Source organism: Ochotona princeps, chromosome 8 (assembly GCF_030435755.1).
Source record: "Ochotona princeps isolate mOchPri1 chromosome 8, mOchPri1.hap1, whole genome shotgun sequence".
Taxonomy (NCBI): domain Eukaryota; kingdom Metazoa; phylum Chordata; class Mammalia; order Lagomorpha; family Ochotonidae; genus Ochotona; species Ochotona princeps.
The window spans coordinates 35,131,054-35,152,555 of NC_080839.1; the positions used below are offsets into that span (position 1 = coordinate 35,131,054).

Genomic DNA, 21,502 nt, shown 5'->3' on the forward strand with positions numbered 1-21,502 from the left:
TGTGGATGTACATGTACATATGCACACATGTGTGTCTGTTGTAAGAGAAAGAGGAGAGAAAAAATGCTATCATTATTACTATAACTTAGCCATTCAACCTAGCTATTCACAAAATCTAATTCTATCTCAATTGAATCTCAAACTGCATCATCTCCCTCATGAATAAAATGCTTGGTGGAGTGAGCCCGGTTAGTGTACTTACATGTTATATTAAGAGTAGATTAGCCTGATGAGTAATTTTATAATTTCTTCCTTTTTAGGGGTACTCTTTAAAAGTCTTGGTTGGTGGAAAGTTCCTTCCTTCTTTTACCAGACCCTGAATTGCAAGTAATAACCTCCTGTAAATCCCTAGGATGAGGACTCTGAAAGGATCCTGAGAATCCAGAATCACAACAAGCACTCATAAATATTTGTTGCATTACTATGAATGAATATGGACAGTTTATTCTACTCCTTCTAAGTAAATTATCCTGTTGCTTCAATTTGCAAATTGTATCCTTCCCTCTGCAAAGGAAAGCTGCCCAGATTTCAGTGAACTTCCCTCCCCCAGCCTGTGTGTTCAGTCTGATAATTACACGTGGTACATATTTTTAAATCACCAGTTATTCAGTGTTGTGGGTTTCTTGAGGTGTCTTGACTTAGTGAGGTGTGGAAGGGTAAAACTACAGCTTGGTGTGGTGGATATTTAATAAGTGGTAAACCGCAGCATTCTCCACTTGAAAGTTAATTAAGGCCACGAGCTGACCAGGCTTGTGCAAAAAACATGTTCATGGTTTAGCCATGGAAACAGTCACAACAGTACTCAGCTAAAAATAATGGCCCGAAGAGGCATTTTCCCTGATCATTCCTGCATGCTTATTTTTTTCTCTTTTAAATAAAGGAATTGTCATATTTTTGAGGAAATGCCCAGTAGCATCAGCTCCACTTAGGACTTGAAAGTTTTGCTTACTCTACATGATATAACAAAATGAAGATAGGTGGGTGTAGCCACATGGCCAAATGGTAATTTTAATGCTATAGACAAGAATTATCTTATATGATAATCACCATTATGCTCTGTTGAATCTCTTTGTTAAATTAATAATGGCCTTTCATTTGGGGTGCCATATGTGTGTGTATGTGTGTGTGTATAAATGTACATATAAAATTAACCCTCCAGTATCTATAAGATTATTTTATCCCAACTGAGTTTGAGTTTGTTGAAGAGTTCTCCTGTGGTGACAAACAATATAGTATGAGTTTTGTTTCTTTGTGCTCATTATTTCTTCACAATGAGAGTAGTGTGATGAGATGATATTGTATGTTACTTTGGCTAATAGGATTGAAAAATGCATTAAATATAAATGCCCTTTCAACATCTGGATGGTTGAGTTAGATTGTCTTATAAGATATCTTAGCTTTATGCTGGGATCCCAGCAACATTCAGTGAAGCTGAAATAGGTGATTGCCATGTATCAGGTAAATATGTTGAAGATAAAACCATGTAAAAGGGATAGATATCAAGCACACTGACTTGATATAAGACCGATGCTAGGCTGACAGATTTCTGGTTGTTTTTAGTGAAAGTGTAAGAATTCTGCTTGGAGTCATTTTCGGTAATAGACACACTGTAACCTTGGTCCTTGACTCCTCCACTTAATATGAAACTGTCCTACTGACATGGAGCACATGGAGTCCAGATAGGACAGGAATTCCATCTCCTTCTCTCCCATCTGTCCACACTCCAGTGAGTCACCGAGCACATCTGAGAACTGTGAGCAAAAATGATGCTTCACCCATCGCAGGACTTGTGAGAGGAAGAGTGTTGCAGTGGGACAGATATTCCCGGCACCTCCGGAGCTATGTACCTCGTGCTATGCAGATACCATTATTTCACCAAGTAGAAGTTGTTTCACAATCCAAGAACCACAGATATTCAGGTCTTAGATTCAGAATTTTTTCTAGTCTAGCTGTAAAATAATATGCAGCAGAATCTTTCATAGAGAATGACCTGTCACTTACAGCTCCTGTTTAGTCGTGAAGCAATGGCAGGCACCAGTCTCTGCAAGTATCAGTCAAGTTTTTCAGGCTCCATTTTCTCATTGGCTACTTTCAATGAATAATGTGGGGTTTTTGTTTGTTTGGGGCTTCCCCCTCCTCTGGTTTGTTCCTCCTCCTTCCCACTCTCCTTTCCTTTCTGTTATTTGTTCTAATTTCATTTGCAATGCCCAGCATCTAACCATAATCAGGTAACGGGTCTCAGGAGACTTCCAGCAAGAGCAGGTCTCCTAAAAAGGGTCTTTTGGACACAACAGAATAAGCCTTTATTTATTATCTCAGGAATGACAAAATGGGGAGCGAGTAAGACTGCACAGCAGCTGTCCTTTCAAGCAGCAGCTTACTTGGTGAAACACCCCTTTCCCTCGGGTGTGAACAGACCGCCTCTTGGCTCCAAGTCATCCTGCTGTCCCTGGCTGCTGGTTCTGGAGGCCAACAAAAACAAGCCTAACAAAACATGCAGAGAAGGTGTCAATAGAAACCCCTTCTCTAAGAGCCTGTCTTTTGGAAGTGGACTAGATTATTGCCTATACAAAGACTTTGATGCTTCAACCTAACATTGTCCATTAGGTGAGACATGTGACTATGAGGCACATGCAAACCTATTCTTTTCAATCTCCAGGTAAAAAACTGAGATTCCTGGGGAAAAATAGATACTACATTTTGCAGAGAGTCAATCACATTTAACTTCTAGTTGTATAAACTGAGAAAATCACTCTGCCTGGCCCTCAGTTTCTTTGTTGATGAGCTGGGATAACAGTGGTATTCAAATGAAACACAGATGTGTTATCACTGGAAAACAAGAAAGTGTTTAGACTGATGTGATGCTTGGTGTGTGGAGTCATGAAACCATGGATGTGGAAGTGCTTGGGAAATGGGGAAGCACTCTGCAAAGACAAAATAGGATGATCATTGTTATGGTTATTAGCTTCAAGTTATTAAGTCAGCTTCCTCCATAACAATAAAGGAAAGTGATTTTCAGCCAAAAATTCAAGTCTGGATCTGCCATAGCCAGAGGATATCTTCTGCTGTATTGTAGCGGGAGACAGCTCTGTCTGCTCACTCACTGCACACAGTTTTACAGAACAGCTTGATTAGAGGTGTGAGGTGGCAAGCCCAGGGTCCTACAGGCCACAGATGTTACAGATAAGCAATGGCCTTAGGTAGAAGTTTATGCTGGTGTATCTTTCAGTGCCTACAAGAAAGAAGTGTGGTGAAAAGGAATTCTGAATGTTTTAGCTTATGAGACCATAACCTGTAGGGTTATGAGTTTTGTTTTTAGGATCTTTGCTTTTGCCAGTAGCTAACTGGACATTTGGTCAGTACAGGTGCTTCTACCACGTCCCTTTGCTGAAGAACTTGAGTGTATAAAAGAGAAAATGAAATTTCTTAGGAACTACAGACAGAGTAATAGAAAGGAATGATAAAACTACTGTCCAGTTGTATGTGTTTCTTTCCTAACACTTAGCACAGGTTCTTGCTAACTGTTTGTAGATGTTATGGTTGGAAATAATTGTGGAAGTCTCTGGACATGACATCTCTTCTTTTTAAAATGTATTTGTTTTTATTGGAAAGGCAAATTTACAGAGAAAAGGAGAGACAGAGAGATCTTCCATTTGCTTGATTCACTCCCCAGTGGATGCAGCAGCTGGAGCTGAGCTAAACTGAAGCCAAGAGCCTCTTCCAGGTCTTCAACATAGGTACAGGGTCCCAAAGCTGTGGCCATCCTCCACTGCTTCCCCAGGCCACAAGCAGAGAGCTGGAATGGAAGTGGAACAGCAAGGACATGAACTGGTACCCATGTGTATGTGGAAGACTAGCCAAATGAGCCATTATGCTGGCCCCAGTGTCAAGTGTTTTTGAAATAGCACTCCACTCCTTTAATCTGTATAGAACCTATCAGTATCATATGCAATGTGAATGCATGACATTTTATGGACCGCAAAGCAACTTGGCAAGACATGTGACACTCAGCCCAGAAGGTTCTTGGAAGTCTTGACCTTATCTAGATAGGGGCACAATATGACAGAGACTGTTTCTGGCAACCTGGAGAGTAACTGGACAATGGACCGCTTTTCAATATAAGTGAAAGAATGGCAGTGTTCTGAGGCCCAGAGAGCAACAGAAGTACATGAAAACCAGGAGAATTTTTTGGCTGCTTCTGCAAGATAGATTCAAGGGCTGCTGTGTGTGTGTATGTGCGAGTGTGCTTGTGTGTACACATGAGCACGACATGTTGGGGTACAGGAGGTAATGCAGAAGCAGTTCAGAGTTACTGCAGTTCGCTGTGAGTCTATTTGTCTTCGTTGGTAAAATGGGCTAGAGCATTCTGGGTCTTAGAACTGTGTGAATGAATGGGATAATGAAGGTTAAACCTCTTGGTTGCTCTGACTCAGAGGAAACTCTCCTCCAAAAAGGAAGCATTATCATCTGAAGGAAGCACGTAGCCCTTGACTTTGGGTATAGATGCCTGGCTTGCTTGCTCACTTGCTCTCTCTCTCTCCCCTCTCCCCATTTTCCTCTTCTAAGCCTTTGAGGCATCTCTCTAGTAATTGGCTGCTAGGGCTTGGCATCTAGCTGTAGAGAAATGGTTTTTGTGAAAGAGTTCTGAGGTGGTGGTGTGAGGCGTTTATTAGTGATCTAAGGCAACATGAGTTGCCTCTGGTGTTTATTGACTGTTTCTAGCTGGAGGCGTAGAAATACACAGGCACTAAAGGGTGAGTTACTGTGGGTTGCTACTCTATGGACCAGCAGGGATTTGGCAAGCTCTTGGAGGACACAGTGTCTTGCATCAATCAACAGTGACCCCTCTGGCTGAATACGTACCATCATAAAGAGGCTCCTAAATTATCCTCTGTTCCCCTTAGCTGGATGGAAGGAAGATGAAACACAGTCCCTGGAGTCAATGGAAATGTGTGTGGTGGAGGATTGAGCTGTTCTTTAGAAATCCAGGCCAACCCCACCTGCCTAGAACAAACCCCAAATCTCTCTATTTTCTAAGGGCCTATTAATATATGTATTTGTTTAATAATTTGGCACTGTGGGAGTTGAAAAAGGAAATGGAAATAGTGAGAGAAGAAAATGGAGGAAGAATAATATTCAGAACCCCTTGTTTGATCAATGAATTAAACCAAAGCAGGGGTGACTTAGGACAAATGCTAGAATTTTTCCAAAACATGTTGATGAATTGGACTTGGGGCTGTGAGCAGAGGTATGAGGTGTGTTATTAGGCCAGCTGATCAATTTGTAATACCATTCAGAAAAATTTCATGTTTATTAAAAATTCATTATATATTAATTTACCTAAGAATGCTAAGGATCAGGCTAAATGCTGTAAAACCTGGGAATCATGTAAAAGATGCCTGCCAGCATATGCTCAGGGTGCCCTGGAAATATTACTTTTGCTCCGAGAGATGTCAGAATCTATCTAGGGATTCTTCTCTCTACCTAGTTGCAACCTCTCCTTGGGTCAAAAAAGGCAGGAATGAAATGGAAAATGTGCTCTCTATGTAAACCCATGCCTTTGTGACTCCAGTTTTCTAGCTTTTCTGTATAGTCTGATGGCAGTCATTTAAAATGCTGTGACAAAACAGTAAATCCTTGAACCCAACTTTGTTTCTTATGTTCAGAAATGCCCTTTGCTTGCTGGGCGTGAGGTATAAGGCTAATGCATCTAATCCTGTCCCAGATGGGCATGTCACAGAACCACAACTGGGCTTATGGGGTCATTTCAGAACTGACTAAACTAGGAAGTATTGGTAACCCCATGCAAACTCAATTAGGTTGCTACCAAAGTAGATCCAACTTGGCAGATATCTGTTCATAAACAAAGAAGTTACTACCACAGACACTTGAAGTCTGAGGAGCCATGAAGATTGTGTCTCAGAGTTGCCTGGTGCCCTTGGTATTTTCTTCCTCAGGAGCACAGGATGTGGATCTGAATGCATTTGAGGATTCCCTTCTTACTAATCATGAGCATTTATGGGTTACTTAGTGCCACATACTACTATACATGCTTTACATTTCAAGAACTCTATGCAATAGTTCCTATTATGTTTCCTCATATTACAATGAGAAATTTAAGAGCAAGAATAGTCAACTGACTTCTCCAAGGTCACATATACTCCATCAAGTACTAGCGCTGGGATGAAAACCCAAGCTACCCTCCCCAGACATATCTTGGGTTGACTAGAAAGTGAGGGTAGACTCTTTGCCAACATATGGGAACTCTTTTAACCAATAGAGGAAAGAAGTCTTCTAAGGAGATACAAATTTGGAGAGTGGTCTTAGAATTTCTTCTCCATCTGGTATCTCCATATTGTCTCCCTTGAACATACATGCACACATACCCCACAGTGAAACTAAGATGCAGTTTACAAGTGCAGCAGTGTTTTCCTTGATTAGGTCCCACTTCAAGAACAGCTATTACCTTAATCGGACAGAGTACGGTAACCTGAGGCTCACACCAAGGTGACCAATAACTATGGTAATTTTAACTCTATGGCAGAAATAAAAGACAAAGAAAAGTGTCGACCAGAAGGTGTGTCCTGTGTTGCCTCAAGCATGGCATTGAATTTATAAAATTGTGAGAATTCAGAAATATCGTGTAATGACTCCATTTGATTCTTTTTGCAATTTCCTTCAGTAAGAACCCATGAAATCCCATGTGATATGAAGATACAACACTTTTTCTCCTCTTGCTGTCTTCTACCCTCCCTTCCCCATGCCTGCTGCTTGTCACCACACACAGTGAAAGGATGAAAGTTCTCAAAATGTTTTCATCTATATACTCCATTTCTTCAGCATCATGAAAAATTTTACTACAGTTGGCCAAAAGTCATTTTGCAGTTTTGAAAGGGTATAGGAAAATGTAATCTTTGAAAGAATGAGACTAAAGCAAAGCAATAGAAATTATTTATGGGGCCCGGCGGCATGGCCTAGCAGCTAAAAGTCCTCGCCTTGAAAGCCCCGGGATCCCATATGGGCGCTGGTTCTAATCCCGGCAGCTCCACTTACCATCCAGCTCCCTGCTTGTGGCCTGGGAAAGCAGTCGAGGACGGCCCAATGCATTGGGACACTGCACCCGCGTGGGAGACCCGGAAGAGGTTCCAGGTTCCCGGCTTCGGATCGGCGCGCACCGGCCTGTTACGGCTCACTTGGGGAGTGAATCATCGGACGGAAGATCTTCCTCTCTGTCTCTCCTCCTCTCTGTATATCTGACTTTGTAATAAAATGAATAAATCTTTAAAAAAAGAAATTATTTATGAGTTCAAAACACTAATATATATATATATATATATATAGATTTTGTGTATATTTGTGTATATTTTATACTTCAACTTAAAAAGAACTGACCACATACTTGAATGTGTGTGTGTTTGTGTGTATATATATATATATATATATATATATATATATATATATATTAGAATAGCAGAGAGACATACAAAGAGTACTGGAAGTTGGAGCTGATATATTTTTTTTTTAAAGATTTATTTTATTTTTATTACAAAGTCAGACATACTGAGAGGAGGAGAGATAGAGAGGAAGTGGAGCTGCTGGGATCAGAAACAGCGGCCATATGGGATCAAGGCGAGGACCTTAGCCACTAGGCCACGCTGCCAAGCCCTGGAGCTGATATTTATATTGCAGTGAGTGAAACCACGGCTTTTGAGGACAACAGAGTGTTAGTTCAAGTCATAGGTACTCTGCTTCCAAGTCAACTTCCTGCCAATGTACCAGGGAAGCATCAGATAATGGCTCCAGAATGAAAGTCCCTACCATCCATGTGGGAGACCTGGATAGATTTCCTTGCTCCTGGATTCAGCATGATCTGGCCCTGCCCATTAGGGCCATTTCAGGAGAGAATCAGTAGATAGAAGTTCTCTCTCTCAAATTGCAGGTTCCATATGTTCTGACCATGGAGTGCATGTGTCAGAATGGGCTTACTCAGTGGCTTAGATAGAGCAGTGGACAGCATATCCAGGTGCAAATAGAGGATATGGAATTAGATTGGAGTCTGCAGAGGACACCTGGTACCACAACAGAGGACAGAGGACAAACCAAATCAATCAACTACCCTAGCCAAGCATTGGCAGTGAATATCTGGGCAAATGAGACTCTAAGGTGGATTGTGTCAGTTAGTGGACTCTGGAAAGATTTCATCATGCTTGTATGGAGCAAGATTGGCTGCATTTCAGAACTGTTGAACTATTGAAATTTCATAGGCAGGACTCTCAGAGCATGCCCCACATCGGGGACCCTGGGGTGATGTTGCCTGGTTGTCCTGCATCCCAGGATGCAGAGGCATTTGGGAGGCTGGGTGTGGCTTCTCTCCTTGTCCCCACTCCCTCCCCACAGATACAGGAAGGAAAAAAAGAGAATGTGGAAATGGTGATCTCACCTACCTTCCTATAGCCGTTGGCCATTATCACCCTAATCAACTATGTAAAAATCATCAAAAAATTAAAATAATTTTAAAAAGTTCTCTCTCTCTGTTACTCTTTCTGCATGTATGTGTCTTTTCCTGTTTCAAATAAATAATCATAACCTACAAATGATTTAAATACAGCATTTATCCACCTTTGACTTTAAAATAATAATGTATGCTTATCACAAAAAGTTGAATAAGGATGTAGAAATGAAAATAAATAGAAACATCCATAAGCATGATTGCCTTTAAGTACAATCTGATAGTTCATGTGACATATACACACACATGCACACGCACAATATGGTTGTAAATTTCTTCACGCCACACTCAACTATGGTGAAACTAAATGCTATCTTGTGTGTTATAAAAACTAATCTGGCCTATCTACTATCACTTTCACCAAGTGGTAATAACAACTTATTGTCTTCTAGTAATATTTTAGTCTCTTGAGCTCTGTGTGTCTCCTTCTGCTTTTCAGTCTATTCTAGTTTATGGTTTCTGGAGATATCTTTCAAAGGTTTGATTTCTTTAGGAAAATGTTGTCTCTCATATAGCTGTCCTCACCCCACTTTTATAGTCTTCAAGATGATTCCCTGGGTACCTGAGACTTAGGGCTAGAGTTAACATGGATTTAAAGTGGATGACACAAAGACAAAAACTGGTCACACTTCTGTGATGACTAATGTCGAAAACATTCCCTCCAGGTTGCAATGTGATGGATAGGCTTGTGTTGGTATAACCTGCTCAGCCTCAGGGCATACCCATTTCTCAGTTTCCAGAGAAGCTGCAAACAGAATGCTGGAGTCAGTATCTTGTCTCTGAGTGCTGGGGATCCCTGCAGCAAGGTCTCTCTGCCTAGCTGCAATGTGCCTCAACAGTAGTTCCTGCGTGAGATCTGCCCTTCTACTGTTTGGTCCGTACTCTGAGATAAACCCTGGCTGCCTCTGGCCCACCTCAATCTTCCGATATGTTTTGTATGCCTGCTGTGTAATGTCACTGACTCCTGTCTCACAATGGTGTCTCAGAATGTCTGCAAAAGGAACCCTCTGTTTTGTCACATAGGTAGCTCTGCTTGGACACTGCGCTTGACTCAACCACTCTTGACTCTCTTCTCAGAGGAGTAGAAAGAGATTTCTGGATCTTGCCATTTGCGAAGTACGCTTAGTTTGCAGCACACAAATTCAGCATCACTGACTCCTTTTTATGTGGACACCCACTCATATATATAATTGGGAGATTAACTTTTTTGCTGAATTAGACATGTTAAATTAGTGCAGGATCAAAGGAACAATAGATGAGATTTTTAAAAAAAGTTTTGTAAAATCGATAATAGGTATTTTGTGTCTTGTCCCAAGTTCACATGTTTTCTTCAAGAAGAACTTGAGCCTCTGCAGAATTGTTTTCATGTTGTAACCCTTGGGTATGGAAGAATTTTCAAGAGAAATCCTTTGGTTCAGTGATGTCAGTGTTTTCTCAATTTATGTTTTTATCTAGAACAACTTTTGATGAAATTTAACAGTAAGATATATAGGACCAGTTTTAATAAAGGTTTATGTAGCTGATTGAATTCCAGTAAGATTTTTTTTCTTTCTCTTTTTCCAAATAATTAGCAATTTTTGCAGAGGAAATTGGACAATAGCCTTTGAAACCTATGCAAAGTGAAATAGCAGAGTCTTCAGCTTTGGGAAGATAAGAGGTTTTTCTCCAGTTAATTAAAGGAGTCAGAATTATAGAACCTTATAGACATTTAATTATGTCATTAAGGTAGGAGTTGGCTAGCAAATAGAAGAGGGTAGGAAGACTAAAGAAAGCCACTGTACATGCTGGGCCTGGACTCTCAGAGTTCTGGCAATGGTTTGTGTGTTTTTTGGACCCACATTAGCTAAAATGACATCAACACATATATCTCTTTCAAAAATATATATTTATTTAAATAGAAGAATTAAAGAGAAAGAGGCGAGGCAGAGATTTTCCCCCAAATGACACAATGTCTGGGGTTAGGCCAGGTTAAATTCAGGAGCCTAACACGGTTCTACCATATGGGTGTTGGGGCCCAAAGACTTGGACCATTCACCGTTGCTTTCCCAGGCCACGAAGCTGGGTAGGAAGTGGGGAAGCCAGGATGGGAGCTGGTGCATGTGCATCTCTGGTAGTGGCTTAACTTGGCAGCGCCTGTTTTTCTTCTTAGAAGTATTACCCAAGACTGAGTGTTAAATTTGTAAAGAGAAACTTTTCCCAGTGTGATTAGGAAAAGCGGGGTTAGGCACACTTCCAAGTACACGTCTGTTAACTTCTCTCTCAGTATTCACATAGCAAGTTTGAAGCTGGGGGCTGGGGCTCATCCTTTTGCCATAACAATCTGAGTTGATAGTTATAGACTAATTGACTTAGTCTTGTGTGCGCCCCATGAAAAACTTATGAGGTAGTTTTTATCATCCTGTTTTACCAGTGATGGGGACTGGGCCTCAGAGATATTAGCTAACCACTTCTAGATCTGCAGCAGAGTGACATACTAACCCAGGCATTTATTACTAAAAAACCTTCATCCTCTAATGAGACACCCATCTTTCCCATACCACTAAATTTGTTATGGATATCAGATAGCACCATATATGAAGCCACATCAGCTAATTTTCGAGGTATTTTTCTCTCCCTATTTTCAATTACATTTTGTTTCTTCACTTTGTTGATTAAGAGATATAAAGCAATTCAGTGGCAAGCAGAAATTATGAAATGTGCTGCTGATATAAAAATATTGAAAATAAAGAAGAATATAATTATGACATCTATCAATATGCAGCTCTCATTGTTTATATTGCTTTTGATTTCTGTCAGAGGAATCATAAAATCATCTGTAAGTTGTATGTTAGAATTTATGGTTGGTAGGGAATTATATATGATCTTTTTCTGTGATATATGTCTTAGTTGATAAAAGCGTGTGGCAAAGTCCCTTTTAATCTGTCCCTTGCAAAAAGAAAGTTGTTTTGAAGAGTACATGGTCTATAAAAATTGTCTTTCAACACAAAAGACACATGCATGAGAAACAACTTAGTTCGAAGAAACATCAGAATGAGGTTTGCAGCCAGAATACTGCATCCATGCAGCCCTCCAGGGCAGTGGGAGGAGCAACTGGAGTGCAATAATATAGAAGGGAAGATAAATGTCATTAAAGACTGATTTGATATGTAATTGGCAAAGTTCAGTTCCAACATGTATGAAAGATTAAGAAATAGAAAGCAGGCATAAAATAGACCCTTTTGGGGATATACATTCGTTTTACAAATTTAATTAACCACACGTTTTCCAGCCATCTTAGAAAAATACCCTGTATGAAGTCAGAAAACATTTAACTTGACCACATCATCTTGAACCCTTGGCCTCAGGGTAACTTATCTTGTCTAATCAGTCAACCTGCAAGAATCTTTTCTTTTTTAAATTTCTATAAAAGGCTCCAGACTCTGATGTTCCTGGTTCCTTCACACCCTGGCTATGTCAGACCAAATTCCATCCTGTTTTCTTCTTTATTATATAGTTTTGGTCTTATGTTTACATTCCAGAGTCTCTTTGCTTGATCTTAAATCTGCCTTAGTTGATTCCAAGTGCTTTTCCAAACTAACAATCAAAAACCCACAACACAACAGGCACTCATTTTCAACAAGAGCACAAGCCTGCCCTAATCACTGGGATTTGCTTTTTTGGTCATCACCAGAATAATTGGTGTTTTGTGTTCTCTGCCATTTCAGTGCTTTTCTTGAGTCTGCCAGAGGATGTGACCATATTGCAGCAAATAATCTCTGGGGACTCGGTAAACTCTTTGCTTTTTTAATCCTTGAATGTATAAGCCATGCAACTTTTGTTTCAGGGACACACTATGCTTATGTTGTTGTGGTGGAGACACTTCCTGTAAGCATAAACAAAATCTAGTTCAAGAACAGTTTCTCTAATCTCATTATGCTCCTTTATCCCCAGCTTCTGCTGCAAGTTTCATCTATGTTGGTCCTTCAGTATCATTTAGATACTTTGGTGTTCTGATTTCTTGTGCAACAGTAGCACTTACTTTCAAGCAACACAAGTCTGTCTCCTGCAGCTCAAAGGCAAGGGTTATCTGTATCTTCTCAAATATTAGAGTTCAGCATTTAGCTTGGTACATGGATGTTAATTGGAAATGGGTGTTGGTGGATGGAAAATAAACTGTTTACTGGAGTCATTGCAATAAAGATGGGATATTTGGTTTAAAGAAATGAATTGCTGTGCCCAGTGTGGTAGCCTAGTATCTAAAGTCCTTGCCTTACACTTGCAGGGATCACATACGGGGGCTGGTTCATGCCCCAAAGCTCCAGTTTCCATCCAGCTCCCTAATAGTGGCCTGGGGAAGCAGTCAAGGATGGTCCAAACGTTTTGGGACCCTAACCTGTGTGGGAGACCCGGAAAAAACTCGTGGCTCTTGGCTTCAGCTCAGCTCAGCTCCAGCTGCTGCAGCCAGTTGGGGAGTAAATCAACAGCTGATCTTTCTCTCTAAATTTGCTTTTTCCAAGAAATAAGTAAGTAATAATTAAATAAATAAATAATCTTTTAAAAAAAGAATTGCCAAGGAAGAATAGGAAAATAAAAATGTTTCATTTAGACAATACCAAAGACTAAGAAATGAGTTCTGTTGAGATCATTGTAGAGTTACTGTCTTTTGATTTGTGGAAAGGGAAATGGATTCCTCCTGCTGAAAGTCAGAACCAAACACCTCTCAGATTATCAGGTTACAGTTTTCCAGAGTGAAGGATTAGACATGGACCTGTGTTGTTTGCTGATGTCATTTTGATGTCTTTACAACTAAATGCTAAATTAGATGTGTAAGCTTCTATGAATACTATAAGTCACTTTCTTTCGTCATAAACAGTACTTTCTTTCAAACATTTATGGAGAAAAAAATAAAAGATGAGAAAAATTTGAAATACATATATAGTTGTTTTTTCTTTTTTACAATACACAGTCCCTATGAGCTTTTTGAAGCCCTCTGTGTCTGGGATGACTCTGCTCTTTGCTGAAGCTGCGAATGAAAAGATAACTGGGACACTCCTTCAATAATAACATTTTTTCTCAACCATATTAATTATGCCAGTGACTTCAGCTGTCACTGTAAGAGCCATCTATAGTCCCATTCCAGGAGATCTTTAATTCTTAGAACTCCAGATGTATTTTTTATCAGTAAGTAGGGCGATTCTTTATACACTTTGACCATAACCTGGAGTTTTTTGTAAATAATATCCAGATAGAGTTCTGAGAGTTAACATAAAGTTGGTAGTTTCTTAACTACATACTTTTCATTAACTTATTAAATACTTATTATGTGGTGACTGTGTCTGGGATACTTCTGTCCACTGGAGTACATAGACAAGCAAGTTAGATAACATTCCTCTTTCCATTGCATTTAGGATTTACTGTTCCACCAGGGGACAGACAGTAAACAAACTGTATTAATCAGCATTTGTTACTACAATAATACTATGAAACAAACAATTCTCAAATCTCTGAGTTGCAGTGCCCAGCATTTGCTTGTGTCATCAATAGTTCTGGGACTCAGGTGGAAGGTGCCTGATCTAAGCAGGGCCCAGCTTGTCTGACTCAGCATCATCACTTGGGATCAGATCCATAGCTGTTCAGTCTCCCTGTCCCAGCTGCTCTCTGGACATGTTCTCCTCTGGCAGGACTATTCAACAGAACAGGCCAGCTCACACCAGTGAGCCGAAATCTCTGAAACATTTACTATGTTTCAGGAACCGGGGCAAATCCACCTGCTAAGTCTGACATAATGGGAGAGGAACCACAAGTCACATTGGAAAAATATGAATGGTAATAGTATGATAGGAAGGGAATGCAGATTGAAACTAACTATTCAGTTTCTACCCAGTCTGTTTCTTGGTCACAGTTGTTCATCTTCCTTCTCCGTGTGGGATATACTTCCCATCATCCCAAGAACCTACAATGTTTCACCCTGTTATGATATTGGCCCCGAAGTGTAAGAGAGTCTCATAATGCATGTCAGTTTTATTTGGAATTACTCGACAGGGCTGTTTCTGAACTGAAAAGACGTTATCTAACTACTGTTCACCTATTATAAATTTTAGAAAAAGGATAGGATACGCAAGCAGGTGAACCCCACAAGGAGAAAACTGGGGACATCATAACTATGGAAGCCACAAGTCTATAGTAGTTTTACAATTTTGCTGGGCAGATTTTGCCAGGATCCCCTACAAAGGACTTGGATTATCCTTAGGTCGGGCCCTGGGGGTTGATCACCAGTTGATTGTTGCACATGAATCTTTGCTATTGTCTTGGTACTTAATTTTTTAATCTTTTCATATCTAATCTAAGGGTGTGATAACAGCTTAATTTGATTATATCTTTACTCTTATGACAATGTTATAGTGGCCACATCTTTACACTGAGAGAAATGTTTTAATCTTTCAGACTGAACAATTAGCAGAGTTTCTGAAATTCCTTCAGATTCTCTATTATAAATCAGTCAATTTTGGCCAGAGGGAGGATTGTGTAATCTCTTTCTCATAGTAAGTTTAGCAAACGTAGACAGTAGCACCCAGTTTATACTGTGAACATTGTGCCTCAGAACTTCTCAGTCAATGCCCTAAGGAAGTTTAGTACAGTTTTGGGACTTCCTTGTTATTGTGGTACATGGTTTTATAAAGTGGTCGGCTATTATATATTTGCAGTTTCCTGTAACAGCTTCTTGCAGTTTTCTTTTTAGCTATCACATGATCCCAAAGCAATGACATGTGTTGTAATGCTTTTTATCCTCAATTTCTGTTAAGTTACTATATTAACTAGCGGTTGCCACAATTCCGAAGTAAATTTCACACCCAAACTCTAAAACGAGAGTTTTAGAAGATACTTGCTTTTGTTTAAATGGTCCCATGTCTTCAGTTCAGGAAGTATTTGGTTCTAGGTCCTTGACTAAGTTTGGTTTTGTTCTAAATGTAAGCTCATTCTCTAAGAGTTTTGTAGGGTATGTTTTTCTAATAGAGAAGGGAATAAATGCCAAGGCCTATGCAAGATACATAGCATAAAGTCTCTATTATCATCACATCTTCTGCCAGCATTTCATTAACCAATGTGAGCTGCACAGTTAAGCTTTATGCCATGAGGAAGGGAATACTTGGTAACCTTAGTTACATGTCACATGACATATATATTTTGTCAGGGAGACAATCAAAAATTAAGAACAGTTCAACATCAACTAGTATAATCTCTGTGAAAAAAAAAAAGAAATAAAACACACTGAACTGAGGTTAGGAAAGCTCTTAAAAATAGTTGCTTTGAGATGATGTTTTAACCTGTGGACCTCATGAGGACTAGATCAGGGAAAAGCCAGGCTGGGCTGATTGATCCTACTGGTGCAATCTACAATTAGAGTGGGTGAGGGTTGTTTGGGCTTACTACAGCATCAGCTGCAGAAGCTGGCACTGGGGACTAGTTCTGACAAGTTAAACCACAGAACCACCTGGAGAGTGCATAATGTAAGAGTGGCCTGGGAGGGCAATAGTGGGCTCCTCCCTCTTGGGTTATCACCCCCATGGAAGGGCGCAAAAACTAGGACATGGGTTGGGGTGGCTAGACAGGGAGGCACCCAACAAAATCCGTGAGGGCTGGATAGTTGAGCTGGTTAGATGGAACAAGGCTTTAATACCCATTGACATGTACGAGAGCCAAATGGGATGTGGGATAGATTAGACTAGTCTGCTGCACATACTGGCAAACCAGGGCAGGGGGCAGACCTGGTGGGGGTTATTGTGGGTCACTCCGACTAGCCTGCAGCCCACACTGGTGTTTGAGGGCCGAGTATGTGCTGGGCAGAACCAGGCTGGACTGCAGCACCCATTGGTTCCAGTGGAAGACAGGGCTGGAAACAGAACCAGCCCAGCAATTACAACCACCAGCTGATTGGGGTGATGAACTGTGCCGGGCCCTGTGCTTGCTAGTACATACAAGAATCTGGTCTGGAAACACCTCAGACAAAGTCTCTTAGGCGATCTCCCCAGTTGAACTGCCGGACTCGGAACTCTGGCCATGAAAAGACAGAGGACAGAAGTAGTCAATCAACCACCTCAGCTATATGTTGGCCTTGAAAAACTGGGCAAATGGAGACTCTAAGATGTCAATCAGCGGATTCTTCAACGACCTCATACCTCATCATGCTTGGAGCAGCGAGATTGGCAGCAATTCATAACTGTTGAACTACTGGGACCACTTGAGCAAGATGCTCGGAGCAAGCCGCACATCCGGGACCTGGGGTGGGTGGGAGACTGGGTGGGGTTTCTCCCTTAAAATCCCCTTTTACATCAGATATATGAAGGAAACGATATATTAAATTTTTTTTTTTTAAAAAAAGAGATGACGTTTTAGCTGAGGCCAAATGCATTCTGGGTGGAGAGAATTAGCAGTGTATTTGCAGGTACAATGATAAGCTCAGGATGATGGAGGAACTAAAACAAGGTCATGCAAGGAAATCAGTGCCGTAGGTGGGGGGCAGATGATTCAGACCTGCCATCATCAGTGTTCCTGGAGATACCATAAATCTGGATATTTCAGAGGATAATTTATCAGATACAAAGATGAAGACTTTTGCTAAGTCCTACTGGAGTAATAACCCACGAATATGATAGCAGCACATCGTGCTATATAAACAATTCTGAATACTTCACCATTCCACTGGTTCTGGTTTTGTACTGGGCTATTCAGTGGGAGCACCTGAAATTCCTAAAAATTCTTGACTGAAAAATTGACTAAGAATTGACTAAAAAAGACAGAAGCTGAAATACTGAAGAGAGGAAAATGGTGGCCTCTGAATCTATTTGGCTTCTTAACAATTCAGGGTATATCTTTCCCCCTGGGCTTCTGAGAGCTAAATGAAAATATAAAGGATTTGGAGCCCTATTTCCCCCTCTTGGTCTCACTCTTGGGAGAATCTTCTTATTCTTAGCTCCCCATGGGGGTTTTAGATATAAAACAGTAACAGCTCTGATTGTTGGCAGTATCTTTTTTTCAGAGGAAGTCCTTGTATTGCTCCTTTGAACGGGGAGCAACCCTGGGCTTGAAAAACAGAGGTAAAGTCCATGAACTTCTGAAGTTCATGATGAATGGGGGGTGCACAGTAAATTTAAATGGAGGGACATTCATAGCCATGGTGTGGTCACATGCAAACACTGACAACTACCTCAGTATTTTACCAAATCAGAATTACACAGATGCTAAACACTGAAGTACCTTAAATCCTGAGGTCACTAGCACTTCCTGGAAATGATCTTTGATTGTTTTTTTTTTTTTTTGTCCCATGTCAAAAAGTTTAAATTACATGGGGATTTAATTTGACAGTTTTCTTTTATTCTTATGTTGCTATAGATTTAAGGAAAAAGAGGACTTTTCTATGTCTAAGGACATGAAAAATGCAAATTAAAACTAGTAAGAGGCAGAAGCTGCTGCACGCCTCTGGTCGCTGTGACGCCCTCTTCCGGTGTGCCCTCGACTTTTATTAAGAATCACCAGCTAAACAGGTGAAATACACAGCTGCAGATTTACACCGCAGCATCTTCTAGAAAGGAAACAAGCCCTATCTGGGAGAATTGGAATATGCTGGCGGCGGTGGTCAGACACAGTCATGCAGTTCTTCAGAAAAGAATAAATGCAATCATGTTTATGTCACATACATTTGTTGGTCAGAGGACTTCAAAGTGCTAGGCAGAGATCAGTTAAGTACCACCACCTGTCCCATAGACTGTGCCGCCCCCTTTGGCGTGAGACTCTGAGGTCATCTGCCGTGGGACTGCTCATTCTCTCTTCAATTCCTATGCCACAACACAGGACAGGAGTCCTGCTGGTAGGAGGACTTGGTTGCTGGCTCCTGAACACCCTTGTTGGACTCCAGCAGTCAGCACCGCCCAGAGAAGAGAGCATGCCGCTCTGCTTTAAGAAAGCCTGCCGCGGATGAGAGTAGCAGATTAAAAACCTATAGGATGGTTCAATCAAAGACACTGCCTCCTTCCCATCCTGTGCTGCTATTGTACGTCGGAACACACGCTGCTAGGAGACAAAGAGGACGTGCGTTTATTTTCAGGCGTAGGACTTTGGAACCACTTGGGAAGAATATTCTTGATTGAGAACCAAAACATTCCATGATGCTTAACAAACCTGCAAATTGAAAATTCAGCATCGGCCGGTGCAGCCAGGAGGCAGGAGAAAGACCTAGACCTTGCACACACACAAAAATATTAAAGAAATAAACAAATAAACGCATCAAAATATCCCTTGAACAATTTCTGCATGAATTTGCAAAATTACGGACTGCTAACTCAAAGTCTCAAGCTGTTTCCATCTGAGAACATATGTTGTGCAGTGAGACGCTGTTTCAGCCTGCCGTTGTCCAGGACATAGCCTGGTGCCTTGCATAATGGACAATCCCTTGAAAAAGGAGCTGCAGCCCCGTCAGTGTCCCTGTAATAATATTTTAAAATAAATGATATGCATCATTAAATCACTGAGGATGACTAACTCAATTTGAGAAAACCCACAACTCCAGCAATCATAGTTACAGCTCTGATTTGAATATTTTCACTTTCACCTGAGCAGCCAGTGGGAGCCGGTGCAACAGCCTGGGCGTGCAGGCAGAGGAACGTGTGTGTCCCAGGAGCAGGCGGGAACCTGTGATTATGGAGTTTCAGCAACGGTGGTCGCATGTCTCCTGTCCACCTGGGCTTTTTAGGCTATGCAGGCTTTTTCTTCCTCCCTTCTTGCCTTCTTATTTACATATCACACGCATCCTCTTTGTAAAGTTATTTTAAATAATTTATTAGATTGATCTTTTAAAAATTCTACCTTGGCTAAATGTCATCAGGAAAAAAAAAGTCTTTCTCAACTTATTTAAGGGTTTCTACTGCAGTAGAACAGTTACCTGCTTCACTGCTGATATTCTAAAAATACCTCCATGTCCATACTATTATCCATTCTTCACGTCCAATTGCTCTGTTATGGTAATAGTCAGAAGCACACCATGCAGTAATTACTTACAGCTGACTGAAGAAAAGAATATTCAACTCCCCCACTGTTCCACTAGAAGGTCTTTATGCACTATTAACTCATTCCTGTTTATTAATACTCTACTGGTAATTCAGACTGCTGCCTCTCAGGTTTGTAATAGGAGGACTATTAAACAGCAATTACTGACCATATGGGTTGGCGAATATTTGTTGTTTTTGGTGTGCTTCCCCCCCTCCTTCCGACTTGTTTTTTTAAGAAGCTATATTACAATCTGGTAGAAGTATCATCTCACATGCACGCAACTCGCAAACATGGCTGTATTTCTCTGTTAGAGAAAGTGCATTTAGTCCCAGATTATCATTGTTAACGAAGGAAAGAGAGCTCATGGGATAAACAAGAAATGTGATAGATTCTTCTGTGGGAAGCCCTCCTGCTTGTGAAGGTACCTTGGATTTTACCAAGTCATTGGGTGACCCATTTTCTCTTGTGGATGTTTGAGAGGGCACAGTCTCAACTTTTATCACCACCAGTATCAGAAAAGCAAGCACTAATACCACTCTCCCATTCAAGTTCCTCCAAGCATTTTAAGTGGCCACTTTAAATTTTAAGATTTAGCAATTCCATCTCCCAAAGAGCAGGTATGTGAACCAGGGGAGATGAGGAGGAACTCCCTCTGAGAGAGGGATGGCGTGAGTAATGGGTTCAAGTGAGGCAAGCAGGTGGTAAACGATGATTACGGTAATAATAATGTGTGCCTCTCTCGCAGGTAGTGAGCGCTAAGAGTGCTGCAAGCATTACACACATTCAAATGGAGCTGTCTTTGAGATAGATAGGAGTCTGCAAGCTCATTTCTTTTGGAAAATAATGGATCGAGGGCCAGAACAGGTAAGTTCTTTGACCGCCATCCTCCATCAAGACTGTGGTAAGGACTGGGGGTCTGGGATCTTTGTAATAGCAAAATACGCTTCAAAGGAGCTGTTTTCCTTAGAACCTTTGAGCTTTCTCCTTCTTTCCCTTAAGAGGTCATTTGTGCCTAAATCTTTCTAGTCCTGCAATGAGCAGGTCAACACTTCCCCCAGCCCCTTACACTTCAAAACTCCAGCTTGCACTGATCGTGCCCTTTGCAAACTGCCAAACAGATTTAATGTGTATGCCATGCCTTCAGCAGGCAGTTGTAGCTAATTTAGCACTCTTCTTTTGTTACATGAGGGTGTTGTGGGAAGAAGTTGTTGTTGTTGTTTTCCCTCCCAGATACACTCTAAATTCTTAATGACAGGGACCATATCTTTTAAACTTTACTTCTAACTATCCCCACCCCCAGCTCAGTAGTGGATAATCAGTGCTAAATAGAAGCTGGAAGAATTCTATAAAAACATGCTGGAGGAAAAAGGAATGGTACTTTCTAAGTTTTCTCACTTCCCTTAGAGTTGTAGAAACTGCAGTTTCTAGGTGAAAGCAGAGGAAAACAACAACAACAAAACCCAAACAATCATAAACTCAAATCAAAACTGTTCTGTGTCCCAAAGACTAGCAGTGCCAATCCAAAGGATAGGCAATATTTGGTGTTTAATGACTATCTGTTGAATGGAGTGTAAATGTGTTGAGTCAGAACCTCTGAAAATCCTAGAACTTTCTCACAGTGGGTCAGAGATTTTATTTTCATCCATGCCCTTTAGATTAAATCTAGAATTCTGGGTTGCTGACAATTTGGTGTACACTTAAACGGGGAAGGGACTCCATTAAAAATCTCTATGGGTAATACAGGTTGAGCCCAATGACATAAGGTGACCCAAGAAAGATCTGAACTACCTCATGTGACTTGAGGGCCAAGCCTGACAGGCACCTAAAGATTAGCTACTCCAGTAAATGTCAAACATCGTTGGTGTTATTATTATTATTATTTTCTTTGTTTTTTATACTAGAATTTTTTTCTCCAATTACTCCTTGAGCAGAATCCGGGTATATAGAGCAGAGAGAACAGCTCTGACTATA

General features: G+C 40.8%; 1 long non-coding RNA gene across 1 annotated transcript in view; it reads left to right on the forward strand.

The window, feature by feature from the left end:
- LOC131480925 (uncharacterized) overlaps positions 1–20,395 on the forward strand; it is a 143,593-nt gene extending 123,198 nt beyond the window's left edge. The window contains exon 4 of the long non-coding RNA XR_009245890.1: positions 20,281–20,395. This is a non-coding gene — a long non-coding RNA (uncharacterized LOC131480925). The remainder of the gene's footprint in view (positions 1–20,280) is intronic.
- The last annotated feature ends 1,107 nt before the right edge of the window (positions 20,396–21,502 follow it).